This window comes from Triturus cristatus, chromosome 6 (assembly GCF_964204655.1).
Source record: "Triturus cristatus chromosome 6, aTriCri1.1, whole genome shotgun sequence".
Classification (NCBI taxonomy): domain Eukaryota; kingdom Metazoa; phylum Chordata; class Amphibia; order Caudata; family Salamandridae; genus Triturus; species Triturus cristatus.
Genome location: NC_140589.1, coordinates 1,177,072,424 through 1,177,096,351, shown reverse-complemented (window position 1 = coordinate 1,177,096,351; position 23,928 = coordinate 1,177,072,424). Strand labels below are relative to the sequence as shown.

At 42.7% G+C, this 23,928-nt stretch overlaps 1 protein-coding gene across 3 annotated transcripts in view; it reads right to left on the bottom strand.

Annotated features, from left to right (window-relative positions):
- The window catches only part of RGS17 (regulator of G protein signaling 17), a 428,374-nt gene that overhangs the window by 246,799 nt on the left and 157,647 nt on the right, over window positions 1-23,928 (bottom strand). For all 3 annotated transcript variants that reach the window (XM_085612101.1, XM_085612100.1, XM_085612102.1), the window contains 2 exons: window positions 6,382-6,494; window positions 3,283-3,367 (listed from right to left, as the gene is read on the bottom strand). The gene's annotated coding sequence lies outside the window, so the exon portion shown is untranslated. The remainder of the gene's footprint in view (window positions 1-3,282; window positions 3,368-6,381; window positions 6,495-23,928) is intronic.

The following is a 23,928-nucleotide window of genomic DNA, read 5'->3' as shown; positions in this document are numbered from 1 at the left end:
ATGGACACTCTTATATGTGAGCCCATTTTATCACAGCAAAATTGTGGTGGGCCAGGCACACCAAATGCAGGCAATGCATTCAGGCGACAGGCTAGTTTTTTGAGCCAAACTGTGACTTCTCTGCCACATTTCAGCAAAGAGTTAGCTGAGTTCTGCAAGGTAGTGTGTTTTAAAGCAATTTAAGTGAGTAAGAGAGGTGTGAATGTGACAGAAACAACACTCAAAATAGGACCTGCTTTCCATTTCATGGGCGAAGCTTGTAAATTGAAGTATACACTAATTTATTCCACCCACCTATTTTATGGTCATTGCTCCCCCCACCCTAGAGATACTGTGTGTCTTTAGAAGGGAGCATACGTGAATAGGAATTTTCTTCTGTTCCAACTTTATCTGGTCCAGACACTACCCATTTTGGTACCCTTGCACAGGCTGAAGCAGATTCCAAAACTTTATCAAGTAGGGCAAGCCTCAATGGTGGCCATGTGACTCTTTCTTAGATCACCTCAATTGGGTGACTAGGCAATCGCAGATGTGAATTTTACATAGTAACAACAAATCCCTGTGCCACCCAAGTTAGTAGTGCAACAAAATGGGGAGAGAAGATATTCACGGTATTAAGCCTTGTCAACTCAACCTCTTTCAAGATTCTATGGATCCCACTTCTGTAAATACTATACACAAGCAATTATGCTCATGTTCTGCTACCATGGAATGCTGGGCGATTGCCATTAAAAGGATGGGTATATCAATAATCAAGATATGAGAGACTAGTTCACATGATAAAACTTAGCATACCTGTTAGACCTGTCATCCTTAGGGTGGTCTTTCCCCAAACATTTTACCTGCTTACCTCCTCTTTTTTCTGTAGCTCTTTGTTGGCCATAGGGCTCTGAACACTATACCACTGCTAATCAGTGCTAAAGTGCATGTGCTTCTCTACTAAACATAGTAACATTGGTATATCCGTGATTGGTATATTTAGTTTACTTATAAGTCCCTTGTAAAGTGGTATACCATATACCCAGGGCTTGTAATCTAAATGCTACTAGTGGGCTTGCAGCACTGGTTTTGCCACCCACACAAGTAGCCTTTCAAACATGTCTCAGGCATGCCATTGCAAGGCCTGTGTGTTCAATTTACTGTCACTAAGACTTGGCATTTAAAACTACTTGCCACGCCTTCAACTCCCCTTTTAATACACATACGTCACCCCCAAGGTAGGGCCTAGAAAGCACTACAGGTACTGTGCTGTGTAACTAAAAGTTAGAACATGTACCTTCAGGTTTTACAGGTCTTGGTAGTGGGAAAATGTAAAATTAATTATTTGCTTCTGTGAGGCCTACTTCTCTCATGGGGTAGCATTGGGAATTCCTTAAAACACTTTAAAGCTGTCATTTCTGATTAGAAAGGAGTTGCTGCATCATGTTTCATATCTTTGGAATGATAATGATAAATCCTCTTTACTGGTAAAGTTGGATTTAACATTACTGTTTCAGAAATGTCACTTTTTGAAAGTAGGCATTTCTCTGCTCTTACAGCTTTGTGTGCCTTGCAGTCTGTCTCCAATACACGTCCCATATGGGTGAGAGCTACACTTTGTGCATTACCTCTAGACAGACACTAACACATGAAGGGCGGATGTGACAGAGAACTCATCTGCATTCATCTACATTCTGACTGCTATTCCTGGGCAGGAAAAGGGAGAGGGAGCTGACACCTACACCTGATAAGGCAGTGTCCTGTGTCCCATACAAATGGCTAATTACCCCAACAGATAGGATGGCAGACAGTACTGGGATAAAAGGGGACCTGTGTACTTCAAGGGTCTGCTTTGAAATCACCCCCAGTTCAGAGGCACAATTGGGTATGAGTACTGGGCTCCTACCCTACCAAGACAGTATACTACTGTACTGGTGAAGAATTCTGCCAGGAGTAAAGACTGGTGTGCTACAAGGATTTCCACTCTGTATGACTGCTGCTCTGAAGGTAATGCTTTCTGCTTTGCTGAGTTGCCCTGCTGCCTGCTGAACTCTGCTCTGCTGAGGGAAAAAACATAGAGTGACTCCAATGGGCTTGCAGCCTTCCCCCTCTTCTGAAGTCTCAGGGCTTTCAAAGACTTCCTTCAATTCTGCAAGAGAGCCTGGAATCTGTCATCTGTTAGTCCTGCCCTGCAAAGTGGTGCCAATCCAGTCCTGGGACCTTAAAAGTTGAATTCTGCTGTCCAGAACCATCAAAATCGACGCAGTGTTGACTTTGCCCCGATCAGAACCGATGCATTGCTCTTTGATGCCGATGCAGGAGCCTATAGATGACATCGCCCTGAAAGACTGCGCGGCTTGACGATGATGGACAGCGAGCCTCAACAACGACGCAAGTCTTCTCTGACAAATCAAGGCTTCAATAATTTGATCCATCCAACGTACTTTCTCAGCGGGATCTGCATGAGTCCTGTAGCTTGCCTGCCCTCCATCCCTGTCAACCTGAACTTTGGATTTGTCCCGTTGCAGAGCGACCTCAAGTAACTCCTTAGCACTATAGACTTTTAAGCACTATTTTTTATGTATTCTTTAAAAATTCATAACTCCTGTTCTACTTATTACATTTTGTAATTTTGGTCTTGGTTTACTCCTAAAAATATTTTCTATTTTTCTAAACCTCCATGGAGTTATTTTTTGGTATTTTCATTGTGTTATTGTTTGGGTTGGTTGCACAAATACTTAACACATTGGCTCTTTAGATAAGCCTGAGTGCTCTGTGCCAGCCTACCTGAGGGTTATCACAGGTTATCTTTTTGTGTGTAACTAGCTTAAACTGACAAGTATTGTGCTTACTACTTGGACAGGGTGCATACCTCTACCAACTAAAGATCCGATTTCTATGCTTATATGTGGAAATGTGGGTTAGATAAGAATATAGATTTGCGAACTGACAATGTTTGATTACTCTCAAGTGTTCTCTTTGTTGAACAGTTCTGGCCTTACATTTCTTCCCACTTTAATGATATATCTGCGCTGTGAATGGAGCTTGAAGTTTCAACCCTGTGCTCTATGATACTTATTTTGCTTAAGTGTCTAGCAAAACTATGTTAAGGAAAAAATACTGCACAGTTTAGGTGAAAAAGCAAGAAAAGAAAAGCAGGCAAGATTGACAATAATGTAAAAACCCCAATATTGGCAGTTTGTGTGTTTCCATGAATACTATGTTATTATAGCCAATTTAAAGGTTCTTTATTAGTCCTTGGGGTGAGGATAATGAAGAGAAACAGGAATTTTGCCATCTTACCTTACTTCTTTGATTTCTGGAATATAGTCAGCAGCCACAATAGCAACAGTCAATGGCAGGGAGGCAAACTGGAGTGATTTTTCACCTAGATAGAGCAAATAGATAAGGGTAATTGCACTTATTTCTATTTAATGTAGTGAAGGTGAAACTTATAGTCCCCACATGCTGTACAATGTGGTATTACTGACTTTTTAGTAATGACCGTACGCTTTGATTCTTAACCCTCTCATTGGAAATAACCAAAACTATAGACGAGCGCCAAGGACATCAAGACCATAAACATATTCCAGGAAACAAATTGGCAACTCTATGAGGAAATGTGAGAAAAAACTATTTTTGTACAACATCTGGGAATAAAAGAAACAAATTTAGTAACAGCTGTAATTCTTTGGACAATTATCAGACCTTTGATGATAATTACTCCAAGGTCCTTCACCCAGTTGTGGGTAGTAGCCACTGGCCAAGAGCGGTCAACTATCAGGATTAGTTCCAGAGACTGCTTAATGTCTGTGATGAGAACCTATGTTTTGCATGGTCTCACTCCAGGCAAATATTACTCATTCATGGGCAACAATTAATTATGCATGAGTTGAACATTTTTCTGTTTTGGATGATGAGTAATAAATATTGTTGAACAGTGCTACCTCAACAGCATAAAACAATGGGCCATGAGAGCGAATTTCCTAAGTGGATATTAGAGCAACTCTCCTACAATTACTTCAAATGAACTCTTATGTGCATTCATTGAATTCTTCATTCCCATTACTGACATAATAGCTGCTAAACAAACATAAAAAGGGCTCAGGTATCAACCGCACCCACTGTTTAAAACACAATACGGAAACTATGTTATAGGCAATATCTGCCTTTTGTGTTCCTAACCCAATAATGAGATATGTTTTTATGACCTAGGTCAAATGCAGTAACCCAAAACATTTTCAAATTCACAGACAGTCACAATCCAGTCCCACCAGTTGGCTGGTACCTGAGAGACTCTGGGTGAAATGGGAAGTTTTTATGACCAACTACTGCCTGTTGTTCTAGGAGGCATATAGTACTACGAGTTCAGTGAATGACAAGAACCACCTTTCTAGTTTTTGATGTTCAAGCCATAGCGTTGCACGGTTTCAAGGCTTTCTCCTGAAAGATACTACAGAGCATATTAAAATATTATTCACAGAGAAAGTTGCATTTAGCCCACTACTGTGGACAGTTTGTCTTACGCAAGAAAGCAGACCATGGGTGCAACTTTATTTTTTAAGGCATTGAGGCCCACATGAAGTGTCTGGCCTGCAAAGCTGAATCTAATATGATCTATGAGCTTGGCAAGTGTAAGTCTTACTGTCTTCTTTTAAAATATGCCTGGCAAGCTGTTCAGCGAGCTTCAAACATACCAATATATAGCTTGGAGTACTTTTGTGGAGCACCGGTCGAAAAGTCACTGAACAGAACATCACAGATGTGGGGAAGTGCCTGGGTCTTCTTCACACTCTACTGTTCCTGGCCATTCATAGCAAGAATGGCATGAAACAGTTCTATAGCACTTCAAGAGAGGCAAATTGCATCTCAGGTTTAAGTTAAATGGCGGCATTCAAGGTCATTTGCAGTGGTCGATATGTCATATGACAGTTTCAGTAATGTGAGATGGCGCCTTGGCAAGTTGGTTGTGAATGCTCATTGTCCAGTATTTTGCTTGCACTTTCCTCTTGTGTTCCTAGTAGCAGGGATCTAGGTGCCCTTGCATGCAACCCTCAGTGGACGTTGACAAAGAGAGCTCAACTCCTGGCAGCAGTTAATTTAAATTAGGTAGGTTACAAGCCCACTTGTATAATCAAGACTTTACACTTTGGTTAGTGATCCATCCACAACGCACTAACAGCTGGGCCACTGTTGTTCAAAATGTTGCGACCGGTTCTCAGACTATAGATATCCCATTCTCTTCACCAATTTTCACCAACACACTCTTCTTTGGACTGTAGACCAGGCTTGGCAGTTCGGGCTGGACTGTTCCCATGAGGCACAGGGCGAAGACTGATTTGCATATGGCTGGGTCTAAACTAGGGTGGCCTGGTGAGCAAAAGAATGATGGATTTAATCCAGATCTCTAGACTGGGGTTGAATGTTTGATTTGCTCTGCATTCCGTCCATCATCTGTGTGTTTTTTGCTTTAGTGAGAGAGAAAAGCCCATATTACTGTGCGTGGGGCAGTTCTTCTTTAGATGGGAGCAGAAGGGAAGATGAAAAAAACTTATATTGGTCATAAGCCAACTTAAGTACTCAGAAAGCAGAAGGTGAGTGACTTAATTGTTCTTGCAGAATGAGTGCCACTCTTGACATTCTGGGAGAACCAACCAGGTTGAAGCTCATTTTGCTCAATTTGAGATTGATTTCTTATGTTATGTTTATTGATTTGTATAGTGCACTAATCACTTGAGAGGGTATCTAGGTGTTTGGGCAGGTATGTAGGTGTATGGTCCCCTATGTGTTTTTTACGAAGAGCCAGTTCTTCAGCTTCTTGCGGAACTCATGAAGTGAGGAGGGGGCTCTGATGGGTTGAGGGAGGTTGCTCGATGTCTTGGGTGTGATGTAGGAGAATGAGTTGCTCCAGTTTTGCTTTTGCGGAATAGGGGAATGTGTGAGAGTGAGAGTGAGGTAGAGTGTAGGTGTCTGTTGTGTTGATGAAAGTGTATATCGCTGTTCAGGTATTCTGGTCCTGTGTTGTGTAGGGCTTTGCATGCGTGCATGAGAAGTTTGAATACACTGTGCTTGTGAATGGGAAGCCAGTGAAGTTTCTTGAGGTGTGAAGAGCATGCGGTGTGGGAGGTCAAGTATGAGTCTTGCATCTCAGAAATGGACATTCCATAATGGGCTCAAGTTACTCGTGCCATGATGATGAAAGCCATCCCATAATACCACCATTGATAGTCACCAATGTTAAAGTTGAAGGGAGTGTCTCTATGGATGGGCAGAATCTCCAGTAGATTCATGTACCATGCTAGTAACTCTTTTACAAAATATTGCAGCACATTTACTAGAGGACTCTTACACAGAAAAATACCCTGATTACATAAGAAAATGGTGAAATCTAGAACAGGGTACCTTGAAAATTGTAGCCCAATCCACATTATTTGGTTCTCATGATCTTGCCAGGTCTGAGAGTGTTGTTCTTCTTCATTCCAGCACCGGATTCTCCTAGGCCTCTCATTCTGCACCTATATAACGATGTATACATTAGGATAGTGTGATGGAAATCAGAAATGCTACGATCTCAGAAAAAGGTGGCACAAATTCAAATTCAGACATTTCAAGAGCTAAAAAAGGCAATGAAACAGCTAGATTTTGCACCATACGTTTACTCCACAACAATGTTAGATAAATGCAACAAATGTGACAGAAAACATAAAAAAGATTGTTTAATTTTGTGTACCACATAAGAGACTACCCACATGCCACACGTAAGGGAAAGGGGTAATCTACGCATATGGTGGCAGATTCTTCCATCAATATACTAATGGGATATTGAGTATTTTATATGGGGCTGGGCATGCTTCACAATTCTCTATGGATTAACAGTCATATATTACAATATATTGGTGCAGTTTGGAAATCTTCCCAGTCTGGAAAGGTTCAGACCAATGTTCATAGATCTCTTTTGTCTATAGTATAATGCAGGCCGAGCTTCAAGAAGCAGCAAAGCAAGATTAGAGAAGATTCTCAATACAACAATGCAGTGGGGGTAATGCAATAAGATGTCTGGGTTCTGCTGTCTGGGCTCCGGATTGGGATCACTGGATGTTTGGGGGAGTGATGGGTGGGAACATATTTCTGGGACAGCAGAAGGCAGTTCACTGTACATAAGAGGTAATCAACCTAATGTATGTAAGACATGCAAAACTAGCATAGTTGTATATTCTAATTAAAAGATGTAATAGAATGCAAAAAGTGTAGCTTACTATAAATAATAGACTGGATTGTCATCTCAAAGTTTGAACAAATGATGGTCCTAATTTCTGAACAGAAATTGATATTAAACATGAAGCTAAACTATGAGTGTGGAGGTTGAAAAATATTTTTTTAGCATCTCCTTGGATGAGAGCAATATGGATGATCCAAGGAAAGATGTGGTTATAACAGCAAGAGAAAAGATATCGACTTTATTCATCTGAAAGGAGGACATTGCATTGAAGGACTGCAGATTTAAATTATTTTAGCAGAAACTTTGTATTAGCAGTGCTGGCTTATATTTTGTATTTACCGTGAATGCTATGATGCCACTACACTCGAAAATGGAGGAACACCCATAATACTCTAAGTGCCCCTGCTAGCTTAATCCACTTTCCTGAAATGTAACAACTTTGAGCTGGATTACGATGTTGGGCAGACTCAAGTCCACCCGACACTGTTTGGTCCTAAGACCGACCGACCGACCTTCGGTCGACGGTCCCGGCCTGCGAATTCAAATGCGACTGAACACTGTTCAGTCGCATACTCCCATTTGTCAACGGGAGCTCTTGTTACAGCCATAAATGGGAGGTATTGTTCATCCCTGCACCCCTCGGCAGGCACATCCAGGTGCCTGCCACAAGGTGCTGGGATCAACAGGGGTCCCCTTGACCACAAACCGGAGGCCACATGCACAAGGGGACCCTGCTGGGGGCCCCCAAACACGCTTTCCAACATGGCTTCCATGTCAGACAGGCCGTCATGGAAACCATGTCGGAAACCATGCCTCATAATCGCAAGGGCAGAAAGGCCCACCCTTTGAGATTACAAGCCACTTCCAAGTGGCCGATAGGCTCCTTGAGCCAGTCAGAAGGCAGCCGGAATAGCCAGCCAGTTTACTTTCGGACCACCAGCATTGTAATATGGTGGTTGGAAAGTAAACCAGGCGGCCGATTACGATGTGGCTCGGAAGGCTCGGAACATCGGTTGGAGCCTTTACAGGCCGCATTGTAATCGGCCCCAAAGTGTTTATCTTGGATTCCTCCAACGAGCAGAGGAGATTCAAAATATTACAATTCTCTTTTTCTTTTATGTATTGTGCCATTTGTGAAACACAACCTAAATGACAGTTGCTGTAAAGACTACTAATTGGTGAGAGGCTGTAAGTATAGTTCAGGAGCAGCACTTTCGATGGTGAATATACACTTCCTATTTCTTCAGTGCGTTATAATTACATTATATTAAAGTGCTTAAGTTCTTTAATGTTTAGATGTCTTTTCCATTATTTGGTTGATGTATTCAATGTTTTACTTGAATTTGAACCTCCTGTTCTTTATTTTAATGATTTCTGTTATGCAAATGTATTTTTTTCTTCATTTCTTATAGTATATGAACACACACACACATAGCCCATCTATATACCAGAGCAGCCAACCATAGCTCTCTTATATCATTAAAGGCCGAAGCCAAGATATCAAAGTATTGTTCATTATTCAGGATTCCCCTGAGAGTAGTCCATCAATATAGGTGCACTAGATAGTTGGCTATACCACCAATTTAAATGGGGCATCACATAGAAAAAATACAATCATACTGAAAATAAAAAGAAAAAGGAAACATTGCGAGTCCTGACTGCTTGATTTGCCTGTTTGCAACGGTTGTTGTTAGATAGTCTAGTGCCATCTCTGTTCTCACTTAATACATTGAGCACAACACTGGTGTGTAGCACTGTGCAATGCTTTATGTATGGTTTTTGCATTCTCTTGACAAGTCTTTGTTAAATTTTCACCATTTGGAACTAGAGTATATTTTTTACACTTAGGTAAGACATATGAGCACTTGCCTGCTCTTGTCTTCCACCACCACTGCTCACACTCTGGCATAAGCACTGCTGGTGTATTTGGATAAATGTATATTGTATTACATTTGAAACACAGGTTCTCTCATTTGACATGAAACAGCATTAACTAGTGAAATGAAAAAATTGCCCAAAAGATCACTGTGCAATTATTCCATGATACAATTGTGAAAATGTAAATACCATCAGATACATTAATCTTGAGGAAATGTCCATCTGAACCTATTTTGAGCATCATATCATTATGCCTTAGATGAAATTTACTAAATATTGTACTATAGTAGAATGACTACAGATAAATTGTGGGCTAACTAATTGATCTTCATTTGGAAGTTCTGAGCCTTCCACATAAATACAAAAATGCATTATTTTTCATTGCTCCTCCAAGTTTGTAGATCAATATGTGAAATACTGCCATCTTGACCCCACAATAGCTCCTGGCATGGGGGTACCAAGACCAATTTGAACTCAAAGACCATAAAATGTACTCAGAAACCAAACTTCTATAAAATAGTTTTAGCAAAAATGTTGTTGTAATTTAGGGTTCTGATGTACTAAAGTTAAGTTAATCAGTAACCAGTCGCAAACTGGTTAGCGAATGTTAAATTGCGACATTGAAATGCATCAACGAAGAAAAATAAAGTTTGCTAAAACTGCATAGCAAACCGATCAGATAAGGAATCATTAAAAGAGACATGAAATAGAATGAATACTGAATACTACTTCGCTAGGGACATGTATGAAATATTAGCAAATAACAATTGTTCAGAATAATGTGATTTTGAACTAGCAATTCACCACTGAGAGAAAGCAGGTAGTAACCTGGTGCAAACTATAAAAGGGGGTCAGAAAGGAAATCTGTTTTTTCAAAATGGCAGGACTATATGCAATAGCAAAGAGGATAAAGATTTTGGCAGCACAGTACAAGAACAGGAGGAGGAGGCAGGGGAAGATTTTTAAGGGTCAGGATAATATTTTTGCGACGTGAGAGACGAGGGCACGTATTTAAAATATAGGTTGAACTGCACAGTCATATGTGGCCTTATAAGGTATCTGGACCCAGTGCTCGGTAGACAAACACACAGAAGTCACTGTTCCAACAAGTTGACAGGTCCTATGTTCACTTCTGCTTTTAGCACTTGGCAGTTTTAGGCAACTGCAGGTACATCAGGGGTGGTAACGCTGAGAGGGGCATATTTACAAGAGCTTATTGCCACCAGAACATCACTTTGTGTGATGTTCTGGTGGCTATAAGCCCTTCACCTTATTTACAAGGCGACATTAAGTCACTTGACGTGGCTTAACGCCGCCTTTTGAATAAGGTCCCCTTTCAAGCAGCACTTAGCATTAAAGGGGCGGGAAATGGGTGTTGTGGTGGGCATTCCACTGCCACACCCATTGTTTTTGATGCTTCTCCCTAATTACAAGGGTGACATAAATATGGGGCAGCGCCATTTATAAGACCATGGTAAAACCTGGTCTTAACCACTCGAAATGAGGAGAAATTATTACTTTCTTCTCGTTTTTGCTGTTGCTAGTGTGCTGCATTATGCAGCACACATAGAAACAGCAAATCACCACTAGTGATTGTTCATGTGCAGGAAGTTGTCCCTTCCTGCACATAAACAATTATAAAACATGACGAGCTGCAACTTCTATGTGTACTGCATTAAGCAGCACACATAGAAGTTACAAATCACCATTACTGACTGTTCATGTGCAGTAAGGGACAGATTCCTACACATGAACAATCATTCCCCACAATGCAGGCACCCTGGCGCTATGGTGCAAGGGTGACTGTGTTGGTGCTAGGCTGCTAAATTTAGTATTAACATCAGGGGAAATGCAGGGAAGCATTGCATTCTTGTAAATACGGCGCATCCCTGCGTGTGGAAACTGTCGAAGTGCAGCGTTAGCAATCTTGGCTTAACGCCATGCTCCAACAGTTTCCTTGTAAATTTGCCCCAGTGTTATTTCAATTTTTTTTAATAATTTCATCAATGGTGTGTTGTCAAAAGGGCACAACTAAATAATTAATTACAACATTCAGATAAGGACTTTGATAAATACAAAAGTTTATTGTTATAGAAATGCGCAATTTCCACAAATCTCAGGTTGGGTAGGTGAGACCCGCAGCAGCAGAAGTTCTACATAAGAATTGTAAAAGTGAACACTGATTAAACATTTAGGTTGTATGCAGTGCACTGTATTATTATAGACCTTTGTCAACATTTATGTTCAGACCAATGCAGGGACTGTTGCACCCAAGAATAAGGCGTTCAGATCGGGAGATGCCAGTGCTGGCAGACCAATTTGTTTTATCCTTAAAGAAACACTTAAGGCTATCCAGGCTATGCAACTCGGGAAGGCACCAGACCCAGACAAAGTCCCTGGTGACCTGTTTCACTCTGAGCCATCTGTATGGGGACCCTATAATAATGCATTGTCTAATGGGATACTGGCAGGTGGGAAAGTTCTCAACTCTTGCCGAGGCACAGAGATTATCCCAGTATACAAAAAGGGTGACAGAAATATCCCTAGTAATCAGTCCATCAGCGTCATTGATAACCTCAAAAAGGTTTTCTGCCGTCAAGTCCTGGATAGACTCAAGGGGCCGTATTATAGAAGGGGCTTCAGACACTCGTGTGTCCCTTTTGTGATACACATAGTGCTGGCACACATAAAGCGCCAGCGTTGTCAACAGAGGGCATTCCCCATTTGCACGGGAGGGAGGCCTCATGAAAATCATGGAATTCCTTAGCCTCTGTGCCTGCGCCATATTGCAGATGCGGGCAGAGAGGCAAAGCAGCTGTGAGGAGGGGCACTAACAGTGCACCACATAAAGGTAGTGCACTGCCAGTGTGTCCCCTGATGGCAGCCCTCTGGAAGGGGAAAAGAGGTCCCATGGAGCCCCCAGACGTCCCCTTGCAGGCTGGTGCAGTCACTCACTGCAACTGCCTGCTAGGGGATCTCTAATACCCCTTCAAAGTACAGGCAGGTTGCCACTTGCACAGTGAAACACTGAGCAGCTTAAAAGCAGCCGCTCCGTTTTTCACCTGAATGTGCTGCCCTCAGGTCGAGTTTGTGGCTGCCCTGGAGGCAGGGCATTCACTATATTGTGACACATTGTCCTGGTTAGCGCTCGGGACACCTTTTGAAAGGGGCGTCCAGCGCTAACCTAGAAAATGTGCTGGATATGTAATATGGCCCCTGGACTGGATTGATGAGGCCTCCTTTCTGTCCCCATTAGAGCCAGGTTTTCAAGCCAAGGTGAGTAGAATAGATCAAATCTTCCACTTTGATCTTATCATCGCAAAATTAATCAGGCTCACAATGGACCATCCATACATGGCTTTTGTGGATCTCAGAGCAGCCTTTGACCTTGTCCCTCGAAACCAGATGTGGTCCACCATACCATCTATGGGGATAGATCAGGCACTCCTAGACATACTCATCAGACTACACAACAACATATTTGCTCAAGTCAGATGAGGTTTGTGTGCCAAACCTACTGATAATATATCTGTATAGTGTGGGGTACGCCAAGGGTGCGTACTTGCACCAACATTATTTTCATTGTACATAAATGATGTGGTCAAGCACTTATGTAACTGTGTTCATGATTCCCCAAGGCTAGGAGGGAGTTTCACTCCTGCGTTGCTTTTTGCAGATAATACTCTTCTGCTCTCACAAACTAATGAATTCATGGAATTCTTTGACCTTCATGGCCTGGAAGTGAATACTCCAAAAAGCAAGATAATGGCACTCAAACCTCACAGATCCTGTCTCCCCTGCCATTAAAGTCTACAGGGCAAAAGCTTAGGATGCTGCACCGTATGGGACAGAAATCTGGGGGTTTGCAAACATCCAAGGTTTAACTTTGAAAGAAAACAGTTTCTTGAGATCCTTGTTCAGTCAACCTCAGGGCACCCCTATGACACCTTCATTTTTCAATATCTGTCTCAAAAAGGGTTGGCAATATGGCAGCAAGGAAACCCTTTTTATATTGAACTAGGCTATGGTCCACCCCAGAACTTCAGCAATATAGGCTGGCGGCTGAGGAAGTACTATAACTGAACAAGACAGACCTTCCACCTTGGATTGAGTATGTCAAACTTCATATCCACGACTTAGGCCTGAGTGATTATTGGAACAATACTTCTCCAATCAACTCTGGTACCAAGGCTAATATAAAAAACGCCTTCTGGAATAGTAACACCATTGGATACCATCATAAAGCCAAAACTATGGGTTTGGTGGATGTTTTTCTATCTTTTAAGCCTACACCTGCAAAGGAATTGTATATGGATGTGATACAACCATCCTTGGCTCGAACGTTGTTTATTGAATTTAGGATGGGTACACTATTAGTCAACAAATGTACTAACAGATGGAAAACTTATTGTCTCGATTCACCAGCATGTGTATTCTGTAACTACAAGATTGAGGATATTGAACACATACTATTTTTTTGTCCTGCATATGATAGACCCAGTCAGTCTTGGCTTCAGCCACTCTGCATCTCTACAGGTGTGAGATACTACAAAGGAGGCATATCGAACCACACAGTCTGACACCAGTCAGCTTTTGGTAGTTGGCATCAGACGATATTTATATGCAGTGTAGCTACTCAGAAAAAGGATGGATGTTGCATTCTAAAAATGACACATATTAACCCTGTGAACCTCTTCTGTTTTTCATTGCTGTTCCTCACCAGTGCAAACATATTGGAGTCTTGAGCACCATGACCTGCAAATTGCATCCTTCCTAATCTTCAAAACTATCCTCATGTTACTATTACTTTTTTAAAAACTATTTTTACTAATTTTAGCATTTTGTTGAAAATGTATATCTTAAACATTGGTTGCTTTAATGTAGGAATATCTATTCAATAGATCATTCTTTTTTTATCTGTGTGATATTTTAAATATTGTTTGCTATGTTTTTTTTATAGACCTTGTATCATGTTCCCGTACAAGTACACTATTCATACATTTTCATGCATCGTGGCACGTACAATTGTTTGACAAGAAGATATTTTAGAGACAGATTCCAATTTGGCAAGTCTCAGTGTATGCACTGTGATTTAATTATTACTGTAAAAAAATGTAATGTTCTAAATGGGCCTTTTCTCTGAAAGTGATATTTCTTATTCAATATGACTTTCGATGCACACTTCATTATCTAAATGCTAATACAGCGAATGAGAAGAGATATAACATAGCACATAGTCAAACAAGGTCGCTAGTGGAAGGAACTTTTGGACTATTAAAGAGTAGGTTCAGATGTCTACGCCAGAGCTGTAGAGCTCTGCAGTATTCCCTAAATATTAGTATAATGTTTTATGCTACATAATATAGTAAGAGAAAACTGTGGTTCCTAAGAGTTCATTTACAGGGCATTTCAATTTAAGGACACATTCAATAGCAATTCACACTGTAAGTATCCTTTCAGACAGATGTGAGAAATATTGGGAAATACACATTTCTGAGCACCATTTTTTATTTTACAGAGTTTTATATAGTGCGAGGTTGACCTAAATTGGGTATCAGAGCGCTTTACAAATCACCAGTTGCATTACAAGAGGACACATTCGTTTTTTTTAGGCACGGTAGATTAAGTGATTTGCCCAGAATCACAGGATGTTCAGCGTCATTGCCGAGACTTGAACCCAGTTACCTAGCTTCGAGGTCGACCTCCCTAGCCCTTAGGCCAACTCCTCTCTCCCATGAAAACATAAACAAAGATATTCTAAAATATAAAAGAATTGATCACTGAGTTATGAATTTTGTGAAAAAAACTTGCTTGGTGCTGTAGGTGAATCACACAAAATATTTTAAAATGAGGAAGGAGATGTGGAAAAACAATGAAAGGTTTAATTTGTATGCAAAACAATTTTAGATTACAAAACAGACATGATTATATCAATGTTTGTTCATATGCAGCTTAATTCGAAGTGTGGTTTCAGCTAGTTGGCACCAACAGTGAATTATCAACCCGGCACTTATAACAGTCAGCCACATGGTGGCTCTGTTTGCCTAAATTAATGATGAACACAGCGACAGTTCTTTATTATTTCAGTATAACGAAAAAATTCTTACGCCTGCTGCTTAAGCCATACTTGTAGCTTTGGGGGCCTGGAATAGTCTGAATTGTCAAACTTGTTGGGAGTGACTATTAGCAATTGGAAGGGGCTGGGTTGTGCAAGCTGCAGTAGCCTCCTGAACGGGGCCCTGGCACTTATTTTTTGTACAAATTAGGCCCTGTTCATTAGGTGCAAGTCATTGGCAATTCGACCCACACGAATGACCGGTTCATCATTGGGATTGAGAATTCGAAAGGAAGCCCAAGGAGTAAGAGGGAGGGGTTTGTGTCCCAGTTCATTTGTGTAGGAAAGTGCCCCTTTTTTCATGGTTACCCCCCACTTGTTGCCTGACATCTCATGCAGCCTGACTTCATGTGCCCTGTTTCCCTGCCTATCAGGTTCCCAGGGCCTGTGTTCTTTCCCAAGACTGTACCTATGGATCCACAATTGACACATCCCTGGCCACAGGTAAGCCCCTTGTAAAAGGTACCATTGGTACCAAGGGCACTGTGACCAATAAAGGCCTCTCAGAGCTGCAGCACCTGTTGTGTCACCCTTAGCGGTCCTGCACCTTAACACACACACACTGCCACTGCAGGTTGCATTTTTTTTGTGTAGAGACAACTGAAGAGTCGACATGGCGCACATCCCTATGTTATCACTCTATAGAGGTTTTTATAAGGAGGAATTATTACCATCCATGGTACCACTCCATAATACTCAACTCACATAAAGGTAACCAGATGGTCTATCTGCTGACCTGACAAAAATGTGTTATTTATGCTAGACGGACAACTGTATTTGTTAAGACGAGAACCCTCACTCAACCTAAGGTGACATCCTTAATTATTGGGTTCCCTCTTACACACTGCGACTGCAAGGTATACAGTGTGGGCTACAACTCTCCCTCAGGAGAGGAGCGCGAGGTGTTTTGCGTCATTCAATGTGGGTTAGAATGAGGGGTGTGTCCATTTGACCATCACACTACACAACTGGATATAGTCCTTGAGACGCCTTGGCGATTGAAAATTCACACTGATTGCAATGTGAGTGGTGTGATCTATATGATTACATGCCTCTGTTTATTGAAATACATAGGGATGACTACACAGAAAGGTATGTCGCAAAAAAGGTGAACCAGGAGCTATATTTAGGCAGCTCCTGAACACAAGTTCAAGGACGTAATGAGTTTCAAAGGGGTGTGCAGTTCCTAGGGAAAGGGGAAGGGAAAGGAAGGTCGACATGTTTCGTGCCTGTTGAGCCCATAACGGGTCTAGTGGCACTTCTTCAGGACCATGTGTGAAATTGTGCAGTTAGTGTGCACTACCGTGGGGCTGGTTCGATCAATTATATTAAGGTAGCTAGACTCGGTAGCGGACCCCAGTTGGAATTGTCCTGGGGAAAGAAAGTAGGCCTGGGCGGTAAATTCCGTTCTGCTTGCGGAATTTGCGGAATTTGGGTAAATGCGCGTTCGGAGAAAGAGAAATTGCCCAAAATTCTGCATTCCGCAGCTTCGCGGAATTTTTTGCTTGTTTGCGTTCTCAAAATGCGTGTTCGCAAGATATTTCCCCCCAAGCACCCAAACAGCGTTCGCAAACAGGAAAAAAGCATCGCGAACAAGCAATTCCGCGTGTTCGTGGGATTTCTGCGTGCTTGCGGAGATTTTTTACCATTTCGCGGAGCTTTGCGCAGCGCGACTACGCAAATTCTGCCCACCCCTAAAGGAAAGACCTAGAGGAAATGGGTGGGGGGACAATAAAAAGGAGAAAATCAAGGACATTTCAGACACTGCAGACAAATAAAATTACTTTTAAGTGGGTAGAATTTGACGTGCTCCCTTGGTGGCTAGGTAAACTTCGTGTCGTGCATTGGCGCACATGGTGGAAGGCGATGGGCGGCCAGGGGGTGTAAACAGAAACAATGGTGCTGCACCGTGCTGGTGAGGTAGAGGAGTTTAGTGAACGCCACGCTCTACAGATGGGCGTATAACAAACACAGGCGCCATAGGTTGTTGTGCCGGTAGCATGACTATCGATTAAGGGTGCCTGGTTGCACGGTACTCGGGGATGCGGATTAAAGCGCTACTGCCGGTGAACGCATTGACAGATTGGCAACTTGTACGTAGGATTGTTTAGGGTTAAAATCTGATGCCGGTGAGTACAAGAAATATAAATACACACTGGCCGCACAGTGGGCGTGACGTGTTAAGTGGCTACATAGAGCGTCTGAAGTTTAATGTTCAGTCCTTATTCATAGTAAGATAACTGCTGCGGTCAAAACCGGGTGCCATATGGTAGCAGCCATGATGCCTGTGAGGTCACCGGCAAATCTTAATAAAGTGCAGAAAGTAAGTCATAGAAGCCGTAGTGATCGCGTTTAAGTTACGTGACAATAAGTTGACAATACACAACAAACAACAGCGACAGACTTATACATACATAAGGAGCGCAAAATGTCAACCAATACCCTTGATGGCGCCTGAGACTCACCAGAATTAAGGATGGTCAAAGGCTGACGGGGAAAGGCAGAGCACATAGTTGCTCATGTTGGCAGGGCGGTCTGGCAACTTGCGGTGATTCTGACTCTGGGCCCTGTGGAGGTGACTTCTGGGTTGGAGTCTTATAAATGAAATCTTACCGATAGTCTGGTGAGTGAACAGTGGCAGCCATCCTGGGTGAGTGGTCAATAGCATAACGAATCAAGTGGACCCAAGGGAGAGTCTTAAAAGCATGGACAGTGTTGGCAGCGGTATTGGGTGGGTGATGTTGCAACTGCGAAGGACTAAGACGCATAGTCAAGTTTGGCGGACACGTTGGGTGTGTAGTGTTATAACAAGGCCATGATCCTCATAATGGGAAGTGGCCTATATGAAGAGAAGAGGGGGGGGCACCTGATTTGCGATATGTGTCAAGTCGACTAGAGAGGCAGGAAGTGTTCCATATATTAATATGGGTGGTATATTTAGTTTAGGTCCGTGATCCTCTAATTGGAAAATGAGCTATATGGAAAAAGGGGAGCCTGATCTATGGTATGTATACTGGGTGACTGGATTAAAAGGGGCCATATGCCTCGCAAGGTGGAATTTTGGACGCGGTAGGTCAGTTAAAATAACATATCTAGATGGTGGTTGTTAGAGACCTGTGGTCCTATGTGGTCTTGGGTGGTCCCAAGTAGACACATATGGAATGATCAAATGTAGGGAGGGATATTCATGAACAGTTGAGTTCAGCCCAAGAAATGTCATCGTTCAGACCTCGTGTATGGGAAGACAGTTTGAAAACCCAATTTTGCTCTTTTCTGAAAAGTGCCTACTTGGACATGTGTGGGAATGCTTCCAGAATAGTCCATGATATATCATTGATGGTTTGGTTGTGGTCTGCAAAATGTGTGTAAAGTTTTGTGGTGTTTTTTTTACATCAGATGTTACTTCTATGTTTTGTCAGTCTGATTTTTACTATGCGGGTGGTCATGACTGTATTGTAACTGACAGCGGTAGGTGATGAGATAGATACAATTGTGTGTATTGCAATTCGTGTGTCTGTTTTGGTACCATCTTAAAGTGTCGGTAAGCATGTTGTTTTTGGAAACTTTCGTAAGGGGGCAGATGGTGCAATGCCCGCATGGAAAATGGCCTGTCACTGGTGTTAAGTTCCATAGGGTATTGGTGGCTGCAGGAGGTCTCCTTTTTGGTCTGGTGTTAATGAGTAGATCTTTTAAGTTTTCTGTTTGTTTGAAGGCAAATCTGGGTTTTTCTATGGTGTGGTCTCCTACTTGGAGGATATTCCAGTTTTTAATGATGGCTCTTTTTATAATATTGGACTCTGGAGTGAAGGTGGTCATACAGGTCATTTGGGCAGTGTTGTTTTTAGGTTGCCCTTCCAATAGTGACATTCTATTGGTGTTGCATGCTCTTTTTTGTGCCTGATTTATTTGTCTGATGGGATATTGTCTTTTTGACAGATCAGTCGAGTACAGCTGCCTGTGTTTTGAAGTCCCCCATATTGCTGCAGTTATGCCTTATGCGTAAAAACTGTCCATAAGGGAGGTTCTCCCGTAGGGCCTTTGGATGGAAGCTGGTGTACAGTAAAGGGCTGTGACTATCAGTAGGTTTTTAAAGGTGATGGTCTGTAGTCTGCCTTGTCTGTGTTGGATCATGAGGTCTAGGAAAGGTAGTTCGTGTCTGAGCTGTTAGCCGTAAATTTCAGGTAGGTATTCAGGCTAATAATCCAAGTGAGAATGTTGGGGATGAGGAGCGCATCTCCTGTCCAAAACACAGGAGATCGTTGATGTAGTAACGCCAAAGAGAGATTTTCTCTGTGTAGGGGTTGGTGGTATTGAGGACAAACCTTGCCTCGAAGTCTGACATGTAGAGACATGCCAGACTTGAGGCAAAGGTACTCCCCATGGATGTACCTTGGGTCTGATGGTGGAATTTCTCTTCAAATTGAAAAGAAAATTCAGTTAGAGCAATGTGTGCACACTCCATAATGAAGCTTATAGGGGTTCTAGATGTCCAGGTAGTGATGCGAAGGATTTCCTCCACCACCTCAAGTGTGGCCAGTTGAGGTATATTTGTATATAAAGCCTCGACGTCCAATGTTATGAGGAGGACAAGATGAATCCCCTCTCGGTTGTTGGTCTCAAGGAAATTGAGGACATCCCTGGTGTCCTGGAGGAAAGTGGGTGTGTTTTGGACCAGGTCGTTGGAAGAAATGGTCACAGAACTTTGAGAGCGGTTCCAGGACTGACCCTATGCCCGAAAAAACTATGGGTCTCTCAGGGGGGGGGGGGGGCGGGGAGTTTGTACCCCCTTGTGGATTTTTGGGAGGGTGTAGAAATAGGGCATTTTGGGTGAGTTGTTGATCAGGAATCCCGCTTCATGTTTTGTGATCCACCCCTGATTGAGCGCTGCGGTCACCATCAGTTTGATGCATGTGGAGAGGCGTGGTGTTGGGTCCTCAGTGAGGTGGTTGTAGTAGCGGATGTTGCTGAGTTGACGTAGACATTCTGTTCTGTAATCCATGGTGGACACGATCATGATGGCCCCTCAACTGTCCGCTTCTTAGAGGTTGATGAAGGGGTCTGATGCCAAGGTTTTTATAGCCTTAGATTCCAATCTAGATGTATTGGAGAAACTTGTGTTTTTTTGTTTTCCATTGATTTCTTTCAATACTGCTCTTTCAGAGGTCATCACCTCTTGTGGTAACATGCTGGCATTTGGAGTAAACGTGGAGGGTTTGCAAAGGCCTGAGTCCACAGGCGGAGAATCCTTGCCAAAATATTTGAATGGAGCAAAGATATTAGTCAAGGTACTCAAACTTGACAATCAGTAGGTGTAATATTAGATGTAGAAGAGTGTATAGCCTTAATCTGTATGAGAGTATAGGCAATTGAAAGGTACATCTACAAAATGTGGCAGTAGAAAGGCAAAGCAAAATAATTCTGCCTGTGTAGGGAAGCAATGGACTGTCTGTGAGTATTCGCTGCCTGAAGATACTTAAATATTGGTGACCTGATGGGAAGAAGATTCCCGCCAGGGAAAGATGGATGGATGAACTCAATTAGTGTAGTTGTTCAAAAGAAACCACAAGCAGAAAAAGGATCCCTATATTGCATTAGGTAGCATAGACGGCACAGTGAACACTCTGTATCCATATGAGGTAAAGCTGAGTCTGAGAAATTGGGTTGTTGGTTCCCTGGGATGTGAGACCTGGTCAAACAATAACCACAATCCATTGCAGGGCGAACCACAAAAAGTCACTAAATTGACCTGTGCTTAACCCCGGGTAGCTTGGCACAAAAAGCAGTCCGGCTTAACTTAGAGGCAATGTGTAAAGTATTTATGAAGCACACAAACAGCAATAAAGTGAAAATACCACACAAGAAAAATACCACACCAATTTAGAAAGATAGACAAAATTTTAATAAATTATTTTGACACCACAATGGCAAAAATCCAATCAGTGGAACAGGGGTGATGAATTTGTAAAGATTTTAGTAAAAACTAGCACCTAAAAGTTCAACGCATCAACCGTGGACATCTAGTAGCATGCGACCAGGACAAAGTTGAAAAATATATCAGAACGCAATGGAGCGTGATCAGATACAAGAAACGGATTGGGCTCCGGTCAGTGCTTTCCCTCGGATTTAGAAAGTTTACTGAGGAAAATGTTCTGAGAAGGTAAAGTTTAGCGGGGCAAGGATGCAGGAGGTGTCCGAAGAGGAAGTGTTGTTGTCGAACATGGCCTTGGGTCAAAGCCACAGTGAAGATTTGCACGTTCTGACTTAGTCCCAAAATAGAAGTTGAAAATCTCCAGCTGGATGAGGCAGAAGGTTCCAGCTGAAGACTGCTCCACAATGTCAGATATCTCTTTGCCGAAAGACTACTGTACAAGATCTACTGCAGTGGAGAAGAATGAACGGGAGATCTTCAAGGTCATTCTGACCGTGATGCACCCTGGCGGACAGATGACCTATTTAGTCCCGGTCTCCTCCTGGTTCTCAGACCACTTTTTAGTCAAACTTTTTTAAGTTCCTATTTTTAGATTTTGGCTATCTGGGCACCTTTAGCATCCCTTCCAAGGGTCGAAGACTGTAGGGGCACCTCTTGGAGGGTCAGGACTCACTCAGGTTGGGTGCAGGTGTTGGTTCAAGATGGAAGAAGCCATTTGTGTCCCTGTGGCTCCGAACAGGAGGCCAGAAAACTAGCCCTTGTAAGTATCTATAGAGGTCATGGGACAGTTGATGATCCAGTCCTTGTACTCAGGCAGAAAGTGGCAGAACAACAGGACAGCAATCCAAATGAGCCGCAGTCATTCAGGGCAGCATCCAGCAGCACAGCAGTCCTTTTACATGGCAGAGTATCCACAGGTCCAGACTTGTACTGAAGGAATGGTGTCTAATGTCCCCTTTTCACACCTTGGTGCCCTGGTTCTGTAAGGTGGGAGAAGCTTCTAGACAGTGGCTTTACAATGCATGGAATTTCCTGCCTCCACTGCCCTGGCTCCAAGCTGACCAAAGTGACAATTTGGGGTAGTTAGGCTCTTGTGTGAAGGTGGAGCACAGGCTATTCAGTGGCAAGAGGGGCTGGACTCTGCTCCGCCTCCTCGTCCCGCCATCAGATGGCCCATTCAGGCACACCTAATCCCTCTACTGTATGACTGTCTGGTAGGAATTGACCAAGACTGTCAGTTACACCCAGTCATGTGACACAGGCCAGGCAATAGGCACAAAAGGGTTACGGGCAGAAAATTGGCAACTTCCTAAAAGTGGATTTTTAAAAATTGTGGTCAAAAACCCAACGTTACCAATTACTAGGGTTTTTCATTACAAGTCAAAAGACACCAAACATGATATAACTACCAGCTCCTATTTGGAAATTAGTATAATAAATGTAATAAAGAATTCCCAACGTGATCCTATGAGAGGGGTAGGTGTCACAGTAGTGAAAAATGAATTTAGGAGTTTTTCACTACCAGGACATGTAAAACTTAAAAGTACCTGTCTAACCTTTTAGTTACACAGCACCCTGTCCTATGAGCTACTTAGGTCCTACCTTAGGGGTGACGTACATGTATTTAAATAGGAGTTGAAGGCTTGGCCAGGGGGTTTTAATGCCAAGTCGATATAGCAGTTAAAAACTGCACTCAAGCTGCAGTGGCTGCCCTGGGACATGTTTTAAGATGCTTCTTAAGTGGGTGGCACTATAAGTGCTGCTGGCCCACTGGTAGCCTGTAATTTATAGATCCTGTGTATATGGTACATGTCTCTACAATCATGCTTAAAGGAGAGAGCACAAGCACTTTCACACTGGTTAACAATGGTAAAGTGCACAGAGACCTAAGGCCAGCGTAAACAAATTCAATAAAAAGTGGAGGGAAAAAGGCAAAACATCATCCCCTGGCCAGATCTGCAGTGGAAATACTAATTATCATCCTTCAAAAAGGACAGATATATGCGCATATGGAATGCGCTTAGACTGGTTTTACCGAGGGGGACAGACCTCCCGGAATTCTCACAGCTAAGGGATAGACTGTTGGACACATTTATGCTCCGAAAGGCCACGTCACTGACCTATAGGAAACTTCTCAATCATACTCAAGATGTCTTGAAACGGTTCAGGGAGCAGTAGGAGCAGGAGGTGGGAGGCTTAGAGAATGGAGAGTGGGAGGCGTGTGGCAATATGCTCAGAGTTTGGACTAACCCAGCTACAGATCATTCATCGCTCCCATTATGCCCGAATGGCAATGATAAATATGGTAAGGACAGGGGACACACATTGTTTCTGTGACTGCGGACAGACAGGTACTTTCTTTCACGTCCTTTGGGATTGTCCAGTACTGCAGGAATACTGGACTCCGGTGGTGGAGTGCCTGCATGAGATAGAAGGTGAGGGCAAAAGTGTCTTCACAAAGCAATGTGTTCTAAATATTTGGGGAGATACAGACATCAACAGGGCACAGTTGACATGGATGACAGTGGGTCTGGTAGTGGCTAAAAGAAATATTGCAAAGCTATGGGGAGCCAGGAAGGCCCCAGACCTAGAGACATGTAAATGTGACATGGATTAGTGCAGGATTTCGGAGTGGGTGGTCTATGAGTGTATGTAATAAATGCTTCTAGAGCGCAACCAATACCCGTGGGTGTCAAGGCACTAAGCTCATAGGGATCTGATATGGTGCCTGATGGTTTCCTTAATTGGCAAATAGCCAGGTTTCAAGAGCCTTCCTGACAAGAGCAGATTAAACATGGTTCTGATTTG